General features: G+C 38.6%; 1 long non-coding RNA gene across 2 annotated transcripts in view; it reads right to left on the bottom strand.

Annotated features, from left to right (window-relative positions):
* The window catches only part of LOC102552186 (uncharacterized), a 116,651-nt gene that overhangs the window by 67,295 nt on the left and 37,886 nt on the right, over nucleotides 1-11,470 (bottom strand). The window contains exon 5 of one of the 2 annotated variants that reach the window (XR_005487017.2): nucleotides 3,653-6,776. The exons of the other annotated variant lie outside the window; for it this stretch is intronic. This is a non-coding gene — a long non-coding RNA (uncharacterized LOC102552186). Of the gene's footprint in view, nucleotides 1-3,652; nucleotides 6,777-11,470 lie in introns of those variants that run through there. 2 annotated transcript variants of the gene reach the window in all.

Below are 11,470 nucleotides of genomic sequence, written 5' to 3'. Positions count from 1 at the left end.
TGTTTTCATTGCTTTCTAGAACCACGGTAAAGTTTACCACCTATTTCCCTCCCTCTTCATGCTTCACCTCTCTCTACAATTTATTTAGACCAATAAAAACAAAAGAGATGGCCTTTCTTTTTTTCCCATCTTTATTAAATTGGGTATTTCTTATTTACATTTCAAATGTTATTCCCTTTCCGGTTTCTAGGCCAACATCCATCTAACCTCTCCGCCTCCCCTTCTATGTGGGTGTTCCCCTCCCCATCCTCCCCTCATTACCGCCCTCCCAGAACAATCCCATTCACTGGGGGTCCAGCCATGGCAGGGCCAAAGGCTTCTCCTTCCACTGGTGCTCTTACTAGGCTATTCATTGCTACCTATGAATTTGGAGCTCAAGGTCAGTCCATGTATAATCTTTGGGTAGTGGCTTAGTCCCCGGAAGCTCTGGTTGGTTGGCATTGTTGTTCATAGAGCCCCTCAGCTCTATCATTCCTTTCTCTGATTCCTTCAACGGGGGTCCCGTTCTCAGTTCAGTGGTTTGCTGCTGGCATTAGCCTATGAATTTGCCATATTCTGGCTGTATCTCTCAGGAGAGATCTACATCCGGTTCCTATCAGCACTCCATCTTATCTAGCTTGGTGGCTGTATATGTATGGGCCACAAGTGGGGCAGGCTCTGAATGGGCATTCCTTCAGTCTCTGTTCTAAATTTTACCTCCCTATCTCCTCCTAAGGGTATTCTTGTTCCCCTTTTAAAGGAGGAGTGAAGCATCCCCATTTTGGTCATCCTTTTTGAGTTTCATGTGTTCTGTGCATCTAGGGTAATTCAAGCATTTGGGCTAATATCCACTTATCAATGAGTGCATGCCATATGTGTTTTTCTGTGATTGGGTTACCTTACTTAGGATGATATTTTCCAGTACCATCCATTTGTCTATGATTTTCACAAAGTCATTGTTTTGATAGCGGAGTAATATTCCACTGTGTAGATGTACCATATTTTCTATATCCATTCCTCTGTTGAAGGGCATCTGGGTTTTTTCCAGCTTCTAGATTTTAAAAATAGGCTGCTATGAACACAGTGGAGCATGTGTCTTTGTTATATGTTGGAGCATCTTTTGGGTATATGCCTAGGAGAGGAATAGCTGGATCCTCAGGTAGTTCAATGTTTAATTTTCTGAGGAACCTCCAGACTGATTTACAGAATGGTTGTACCAGTCTGCAATCCCACCAACAATGGAGGAATGTTCCTCTTTCTCCACATCCTTGCCAGCATTTGCTGTCACCTGAGTTTTTGATCTTAGCCATTCTCACTGGTGTGATGTGAAATCTCAGGGTTGTTTTGATTTGCATTTCCCTTATGACTAAAGATGTTGAACATTTCTTTAGGTGTTTCTCAACCATTCGGCATTCCTCAGCTGTGAATTCTTTGTTTAGCTCTGAACCCCATTTTTTAATAGGGTTATTTGTCTCCCTGCAGTCTAACTTCTTGAGTTCTTTTTATATTTTGGATATAAGGCGTCTATCTGTTGTAGGATTGGTAAAGATCTTTTCCCAATCTGTTGGTTGCCATTTTGTCCTAATGACAGTGTCCTTTGCCTTGTAGAAGCTTTGTAGGTTTAAGAGATCCCATTTGTTGATTTTTGATCTTAGAGCATAAGCCTTTGGTGTTTTGTTCAGAAATTTTTCTCCAGTGCCCATTTGTTCGAGTTTCTTCCCCACTTTTCCTTCTATTAGTTTGAGTGTATGTGGTTTGATTTGGAGGTCCTTGATCCACTTGGACGTAAGCTTTATACAGGGTGATAGAAATGGATTGACCTGCATTCTTCTACATGCTGACCTCCAGTTGAACCAGCACCATTTGCTGAAAATGTTATCTTTTTCCACTGGATGGTTTTGGTTCCTTTGTCAAAAATCAAGTGATCATAGGTGTGTGGGTTCATTTTTGGGTCTTCAATTCTATTCCACTGGTCTATCTGTCTGTCTCTGTACCAATACCATACAGTTTTTATCACTATTGCTCTGTAATACTGCTTGAGTTCAGGGATAGTGATTCCCCCAGAAGTCCTTTTATTGTTGAGGATAGGTTTAGCTATCCTGGGATTTTTGTTATTCCAGATGAATTTGCAAATTGTTCTGTCTAACTCTATGAAGAATTGGATTGGAGTTTTGATGGGGATTGCATTGAATCTGTATATCACTGTTGGAAAAATGCCCATTTTTACTACATTAATCCTGTCAATCCATGAGGATGGGAGATCTTTCCATCTTCTGAGATCTTCTTCAATCTCTTTCTTCAGAGATTTGAAGTTCTTATCATACAGATCTTTCCCTTGCTTGGTTAACATCATACTGAGGTATTTTTTATTTTTTGGGACTATTATCAAGGGTGTTGTTTCCCTAATTTTTTTCTCAGCTTGTTCTCTTTCACGAGGAAGGGTACTGATCTATTTGAGTTAATTTTATACCCTGCCACTTTGCTGAAGGTGTTTATCAGGTTTAGTAGTTCTCTGGTGGAACTTTTGGGGTCACTTAAATATACAATCATATCATCTGCAAATAGTGATATTTTGACTTCTTCCTTTCCAATATGTATCCCTTTGATCTCCTTTTGCTGTCTGATTTCTTTGGCTAGGACTTCAAGAACTATATTGAATAAGTGGGGAGAGAGTAAGCAGCCTTAACTAGTCCCTGATTTTAGTGGGATTGCTTCAAGTTCCTCTCCATTTAGTTTAATGTTAGCTACTGGTTTGCTGTATATGGCTTTTACTATGTTTAGGTATGGGCCTTGAATTCCTGTTCTTTCCAGGACTTTTAAAATGAAGGGGTGTTGAATTTTGTCAAATGCTTTCTCAGCATCTAATGAAATGATCATGTGGTTCCTTTCATTCAGTTTGTTTATATAGTGGATTACGTTGATGGTTTTCTGCATATTAAACCATCCATGCATACCTGGGATGAAGCCTACTTGATCATGATAGATGACTGTTTTGATGTGCTCTTGAATTTGGTTTGCAAGAATTTTATTGAGTATTTTTGCGTCAATATTCTTAAGGGAAATTGGTCTGATGTTCTCTTTCTTTGTTGGGTCTTTGTGTGGTTTAGGTACAAGAGTAATTGTGGCTTCATAGAAGGAATTCAGTAGTGCTCTATTTCAATTTTGTGGAATAGTTTAGATAGTGCTGGTATGAGGTCTTCTATGAAGGTCTGATAGAATTCTGCACTGAACCAGTCTGGACCTGGGCTCTTTTTGGTTGGGAGACCTTTAATTACTGCTTCTATTTCATTAGGAGTAATGGGGTTGTTTAAATGGTTATCTGTTCCTGATTTAACTTCGGTACCTGGTATCTGTCTAGGAAATTGTCCATTTCCTGCAGATTTTCAAGTTTTGTTGAATATAGGCTTTTGTAGTAGGATCTGATGATTTTTTGAATTTCCTCTGATTCTGTTGTTATGTCTCCCTTTTCATTTCTGATTTTGTTAATTTATACACACTCTCTGTGCCCTCTGCTTAGTCTGGCTAAGGGTTTAAGGGTTTATCTATCTTGTTGATTTTCTCAAAGAACTAGCTTTTGGTTCTGTTGATTCTTAGTACAGTTTTTTTTTTTTTGTTTGTTTGTTTTTTTGTTTTGTTTTGTTTTTTTTTTTTTTTTTTTTTTTTTTTGGTTTCTACCTGGTTGATTTCAGCTCTGAGTTTGATTATTTCCTTCTAATCCTCCTGGGTGCATTTGCTTCTTTTTTTCTGGGGCTTTTAAGTGTGGTGTCAAGCTGCTGATATATGCTCTTTTCTGTTTCTTTCTGCAGGCACTCAGAGCTATGAATTTTCCTCTTAGCACAGCTTTCATTGTGTCCCATAAATTTGGGTATGTTGTACCTTCATTTTCATTAAATTCTAAGATGTCTTTAATTTCTTTTTTTATTTCTTCCTTGACTGGGTTATCATTGAGTAAAGCATTGTTCAACTTCCATATATATGTGGGCATTCTTTCCTTATTGTATTTGAAGACCAGCTTTAGCCTGTGGTGGTCTGATAGGACACATGGGATTATTTCTATCTTTCTATTATCTATTTAGGCCTGTTTTGTGCCCGATTATATGGTCAATTTTGGAGAAAGTACCATGAGGTGGTGAGAAGAAGATATATCCTTTTGTTTTAGGATAGAATGTTTTATAAATATCTGTTAAGTCCATTTGTTTCATATTTTCTGTTTGTCTATGTCTCTGTTTAATTTCTGTTTCCATTATCTGTCCATTGATGAGTGTGGGGTGGTGAAATCTCCTACTATTATTGTATGAAGTACAATGTGTACTATGAGCTTTAGTAAGGTTTCTTTTATGTATGTAGGTGCCCTTGTATTTGGAGCATAGATATTTAGGATTGAGAGTTGATCTTGGTGGATTTTTCCTTTGATGAACATGAAGTGTCCTTCCTTATCTTTTTTGATGACTGTTGGTTGAAAATCAATTTTATTCGATATTAGAAGGGCTACTCCAGCTTGCTTCTTCAGACCATTTGCTTGGAAAGTTGTTTTCCAGCCTTTTACTCTGAGGTAGTGTCTATCTTTGTCTGTGAGGTGTGTTTCCTGTAGGCAGCAAAATGCTGGGTCCTCATTACATATCCAGTTTGTTAATCTGTGTCTTTTTAATGGGGAATTGAGTCCATTGATGTTGAGAGACATTAAGGAATAGTGGAATATTTGGAGGTGAGATTATGTTTGTGTGCTTGTCTTCTCTTTGTTTTGTTGCAAAACTATTAGTTTCTAGCTCTTTCTAGGGTGCAGCTTGCCTCCTTGAGTTGGGCTTTACCATGTATTATCCTTTGTAGGGCTGGATTTGTAGAAAGATATTGTGTAAATTTGGTTTTGTCATGGAATATCTTGGTTTCTCCATCTATGTTAATTGAGAGTTTTGCTGGATACAGTAACCTGGGCTGGCATTTGTGTTCTCTTAGGGTCTTTATGACATCTGTCCAGGATCTTCTGGCTTTCATAGTCTCTAGTGAGAAATCTGGTGTAATTCTGACAGGTCTGCCTTTATATGTTACTTGACCTTTTTCCCTTACAGCTTTTAATATTCTTTCTTTATTTTGTGTGTTTGGTGTTTTGACTATTATGTGACGGGAGATGTTTCTTTTCTGGTCCAATCTATTTGGAGTTCTTGTATGTTTATGGGCATCTCTTTCTTTAGGTTAGGGAAGTTTTCTTCTATGATTTTGTTGAAGATATTTACTGGTCCTTTGAGTTGGGAATCTTTACTCTCTTCTATACCTATTATCCTTAGGTTTGTTATTTTCATTGTGTCCTGGATTTCCTGTATAGTTTTGGGCATTTTCCATTTTACATTATCTTTGACAGTTGTGTAGATTATTTCTATAGAATCTTCTGCTGAGATTCTCTCTTCTATCTCTTGTATTCTGTTGGTAATGCTTATATCTATAACTCCTTGTCTCTTCCTTTGGTTTTCTATATCCAGGGTTGTCTTCCTTTGTGCTTTCTTTATTGTTTGTATTTCCATTTTCAATTCCTTCACCTGTTTGATTGTGTTTTCCTGTAATTCTTTCAGTGATTTTTTTCTTCTTTAGGGGCTTCTACTTGCTTTCTTGTGTTTTCCTGCATTTCTCTAAGTGAGTTCTTTATGTCTTTCTTAAAGTCCTCTATTATCATGATCAAATGTGATTTTAAATCTAGATCTTGCTTTTCTAGTGTGTTTGGATATTCAGTGTTTGCTTTGGTGGGAGAATTGGGCTCTGATGCTGCCATGTAGTCTTGGTTTCTTTTGCTTGGGTTCCTGAGCTTGCCTCTCACCACCATGTTGTCTCTGGTGTTACTTGTTTTACCATTCCTGACAGTGGCTTGACCTTCCTATAGGCCTGTGTGTCAGGAGTGCTATAGATCTGCTTTCTTGTTTTCTTTCAGCCAGTTATGGGAACAGAGTGTTCTGTTCTCAGACGTGTAGTCATTCCTGTCCACCGGCTTTCAGCTGTCCCTGTGGATGTGAACAAGAAGGGCCTGCCTCTACTTCTCCTAGGTCCCTGTGGACAGGGGGCCCAGATGGTGACAGGTGTTTTCCTCTAGAGTCAGAAATGTGGGCAGAGAGTAGTCTCCTCTGGTTTCCCAGGCGTGTCTGCACCTCTGAAGGTCTAGCTTTCCCAACCATGGGATTTTGGTTCAGTGAGCTGTTTGACCAGGTCCTTTCATATCTGGGTGCAGTCTGGACCACAGGGTTCCTGCAGCTTGACTGCTGAAATCTTCCCATGCCCAGAGGCCTTATACAGTTTCCTCTTCGGCCAAGGATGTGGGGAAAGGTGGGCAGAAGTGGCTGTCTCTCCTGCCCTGCAGTCTCATGATTGCCCACACTTCTGGGCTATCTGTTCTCTCTCCAACAGGGTTGGGAGTAGGGAGCTGTGGGCTAGGTTCAGCGAGGTACATGCACCAGCTAGAAACCAGAAGTGTCCGTTCCCAGAAGAATTTTGCCTTTGTGTGTCCTACCAGGCAGGTCACTTGGAGCAGAAAAGTTGGTCTTATCTCTGGTCTTGGACCTGAAGTTGCTCCTTTATGCTGACTTTCAGCTGTCCTTGAGTTGGCCTTTCTTAGATATGAATCTAATCATGATAGTGTCCCACACTGAACAACCATTTTCCTTTTGTCCATAACAAAGTTAAGCCTCTTTCCCTTGGTGAGCTTAGTCTTTTTTTTTTTTTTATCTCTGGTGTCTTCCTGGGCTTTCTTTTTCCTTCAAGAAATATAAAATAATTATATATGTTCCTTTAACTCTTCAAAGGTCTCTCTCCATATCCTGTCATAAGAGAAATATAATTATTTTCCACTACTAACCATAGATGTTATTTTCTATTTTATCCAAGTAACATTTTTACAGGAAAAAAATAATTTGTAACTATTCCATGTGTTCAATTTTCTTCTTTGTTTTCTCTTCCTTAAATTTCAGGTGTCTCATACATAGACATATCAATTGTTGTATTCATTATTTATTCATTTGCCTAGCATAGATTATGATAGCTATGATAATAACACATGATAATTTAATTAATAAATATAATTTCTATAGTAGCATTGATGTCATAATATAAAGAAACTTTCAATGCTAATGTTAAGGTTTATGAGAGAGGTTAATACACAGTATAGGTCATCAAGTACTTGAGAATGTATCTAGCTGCAGCCAACCTTTCACAATTATGCTTGATATCAGCACCTTCTGCTGTTTTCAAACACACTATGAATGCCAAGTAAAACTCCAATTAGAATATAATAGCTGATTGTCCTTTAGCATTATGTTCTACCCCATGGCATCTGAAGTTGTGATGAATCAATTTGAGAGTTAGCAGATCATCACTAGCACAACAATGCAACCCAACCAACCTTGAATAAATAAATGCAGAAGTACTTCAGCTTTATAACAATTATCTAAAGTATGCAACGTATCTAATTACTAGCTAACTTTTATAATTTGTAAATGACTTCTCTAGTCTCCATCTATTGTTTTTCATCTGTGGATGACATATGCAAACAGAAAATATTATGGAGATATGCATCTGTACACTGTATAGCCTTTGCCTCATGGTCATCTGGGTACACATACTAATTCTTGATCAATGTTTACCACCATGAGTCTTATATTACATTTTGAAAGCTGTTTTTTTTTTTAGCATGTGTCATTGCTCTTAATTTTTGATATATAAATTGCATAGGAAAAGGAATGTTCTACCTGAATTCAGGAACCATCAATCACATTTTCATATTGTTCACATCAATTAAGGGAAAGAGGGGACATGAAACAAAGTCTCCTACAATCCTACACTGGTTAAGAACAGAGTCACAAAGAATTTAAAATGGGATACAGACACAGTAAGAAGTAGTAAAGTGCTATAGAAGAGATACAGATGGAATATTATATGCTTTTTGGAGAAGAAAATACATATCACAACCCTGGGCTGCAGAGAGTTTGGTGGGATAATAAAGAAAAGTGTTCTGGGAAAGAAGAAATAGCAAAAATCTTTGTAACAAAAGCATTTCGCCCAGTCTTTCAAAGATGTCCATTTTGTCAAATGGAGTAGAAGTAAGTCAAAGGTACTCAAAGTATACAAAACTATATAAGACTCAAGAACTTTGAAAACTGAGAACTATTTTCATAAATGGGGCCAATTTTGGTTTTCCATAAAAAGAATAAATTAATAGATAACTCACAGTGGAGATTAGAAGAGACCACAAATAGTGCATATACAAGAGCCAAGGGATATTGAATGTTTTAAGGATGTAAATGTGAATATTCAATGCTTCAACTTATGTTTCAAGAATTATTTGGACTACATTTCTTTGTAATATAATGAGCAGAATCTCAAATGTGTGGCTAAAACTCAGTGGGTAGCATGAGATCTTACTATGCATTGCCTGGTGGTAGCCAAAAACAGTATTGATACTAGTTTTAGTAGTTAATTTTTCCAATCCCTTAGCCTGATGAAGTAGACCTTAAGTGAGGAAAGTGTTTTCATTCACCTTATTCTTTCTTTTATTAATCACTTTATTTGTTTACATTTCAAGCAATATCCCCCTTCCCGGTATCCCTTCCACAAACTGCCAATCCCATTCCCCTTCACTTTGCCTTTAAGAGGGTGCTCCTCCACCTATTCACCCATCCCCACCTCACCACTCTAGCAACCCTCTATGCTGAGGCATCATACCTCCCATCCCATTGATGCCAGATAAGGCCATGCTCTGCTACATATGTAGCTGGAGCTATGGATCCCTCTATGTATACTCTTTGGCTGGTGGTTTAGTCCCTGGGAGCTCTGGGTAGTCCGTTTAGTTGATAGTGTTCTTCCTATGGGGTTGCAATCACCTTTACCTCCTTCAGTTCTTCCTCTAGCTCTTTCATTGGGGTCCTTGGGCTCAGTCTAATGGTCAGCTATATCTTCATCTGTCTTAGTCAGGTGCTGGCAGAACATCTCAGGGCATATCCATACTATCCTGTCAGCAAGCACTTCTTGGTATCCTCAGTAGTGTCAGAGTTTGTTGTGTGTAGATAAGATGGATCCCTATGTGGGGTGGTCTCTGGATGGCCTTTCCTTCAGTCTCTGCTCCAGTTTTTGTCTCTGACTTTCCTTTAAACAGGCACAATTCTGAGTTAAAATTTTGAGATGGTTGAGTGGCCCCATCTCTCAACTAGGGATTGTGCCTATCTACTGGAGGTGGTCTCTACGAATTCTATCTCCCCTATGTTGGGTATTTCAGATAATGTCACCCCCATTGGGTCCTAGGAGCCTCTTTCTTCCCTGGCATGTGGCCAACCCTAGTTCCCCATTGCCCCAATGTGACATATTTTTATTCAATTTCACTATGTTTATAGCAGCTTTATTTATAATAGCTAGAAGCTGAAAACAACCTAGATGTCCCTGAACAGAAGAATGGATACAGGAAATATGGTACATTTACAAAATGAATTACTACTCAGCTATTAAATACAATGACTTCATGAAAGTCACAGGTAAATGGATGGGACTAGAAAATATCATCCTGAGTGATGTAACCCAGACACAAAAGAACATACATGGTATTTACTCACTGATAAGTGAATATTAGTCCCAAAGCTCAGAATATTCACAATATAACCCACAAACCGTATGAAGCTTAAGAAGAAGATCAAAGTGTAGATGCTTCAATTCTACATAGAAGGGAGAACAAAATAATCACAGGAGGTAGAGGGAGGTAGGGACTAGGGAGGGAAAGAGAATGAGGAGGGAATAAGAGGGGGTGGGCAGCATCAGGTATAGGAAGGCATAAGAGAGAAGTACAGAGGGTGAAGAAAACTTTATTTGAGCTTATGAGTAGAAAACATAGCAGCTGGTCAAACTACTTCTACTGCTACGAAGTACAAAAAGAGGATATTAGCATTTGACACACTTTCTCCTATCTATTCAGTATGGAACCACATCCAAGATAAGTCTTCCCACCTCAGTTAAGCAACTTTGGAAATGCCCCCCCCCAATTATACACACACAGACACAGATACACAACACAGATACATAAACACACAAAGAGCCAGGGGTTCTCCTAGGTGGTTGTAAATATTTCACTAGTGACGATCAAAATTAAGTACCACAGCTCTAATTTTTGATAACTTGTCATGCAAACACTTTCCTTTAAATAAAACATTCCATTTTACTCCTAAAGTTTTATAATGCAAATTTTATTTAGCATATCTTATAAAGGTAACTTTTATTCACTAGATGTCTCAGAGTTTTACTGCTGAATTGGGTCACTCTTTCTAGCTCTTTCTGTATTCTGGCTGACTCCTCAACTGTTTTGCCTCAAACTCCTTTCCAAGCTGACTGATTTAAGCTGACTTCTTTTAGCCTCTGACTGAATTGCTCTGCTTTGCTGCAAACTAACTATAGAAATCTGTTCTAATATGGTTTCTCCTCATTCTCTGGCTTGTTGTATCTCCTCTGAACTGCAACAAACTGTATGGAACTCAATAAAAATTCAAATCTACTGTATTGCCTCCTGCACTGACATATTGTGTCAATGCCCCATGCCCGCACTGACATAGTACTGAGAATCAGCGAAGGCCTGCGGGATTAAAGAAACACACACACAGGTTATTTGTGTCAAGCCAAAAGAGGAAGAGACTCCTGTAGCTTTATTCACCACTTATATACCCAAGTTCACCAGGTTGAAAATATCTGGGAAGCACAGTGGGAAACCCTGGCTCTTGACTTCCTGGCTGGTGACCTTGGTAACAAAAGACCTACTAAAAGACCGGAATTAATTAGGGAGAAATCTGGGAAGACCAGCCTAAATCTCAAAGACAAAGGCCGAGAAAACAAAAGGCAGGAGCGAATTGACCACTGCCCAGGTGTGGCCCAGGTACATCTTTGGTCTTTGCTTGGTTCCACAAGCATCAGCAGGGCTCAGCAGGGGTCAAACCCTGCAAGAGACCCAGAAGGGTCTGACAAGGGGGGTGAAACATTGCAGGGAACCCAGGAGGCTCTGACAATATTGAACAGAACTGACTGACCAAACACTGAACTGGCTTCACTTTCAAACATGGCTGCTTTTTTCTACAAAGTAATTTACCTACATTGTTTGGTATCGAATGTATATACTAAGGGCATGTCTGTATTCCAGACAGAGGGGTTAGTGGTTTGTGTAGTGTCTGCATTTGAGCCAGATCACAGAGATATAGAAGATCTTTGGATGTGATCAGAGCAGCCATGTTGCTAGATTAAAATTCCTTATATGATCTTGAAAGGCTCCTATCATCTTTAATAGTTTAGTAGTTCCAATACTGGGTCTATTCTTAGACACAAGACCATCTCTTAACTGGGAATACCCATAATTATTTTTAAAATTACTTACATCTGATATATAATGATGCCAAATATATATTCTTATCCCCAAAGGCAAAAAAATTGAGAATGACAAAGAGACACTCAAACAAATTCCAGCAAAACCAATATCAAAACACGTTTCTTC

The sequence above is a fragment of the Rattus norvegicus genome, chromosome 7, assembly GCF_036323735.1.
Source record: "Rattus norvegicus strain BN/NHsdMcwi chromosome 7, GRCr8, whole genome shotgun sequence".
Classification (NCBI taxonomy): Eukaryota; Metazoa; Chordata; class Mammalia; order Rodentia; family Muridae; genus Rattus; species Rattus norvegicus.
The sequence above is the reverse complement of the archived record's forward strand: the minus strand, read 5'-3'. Positions and strand labels throughout refer to the sequence as shown.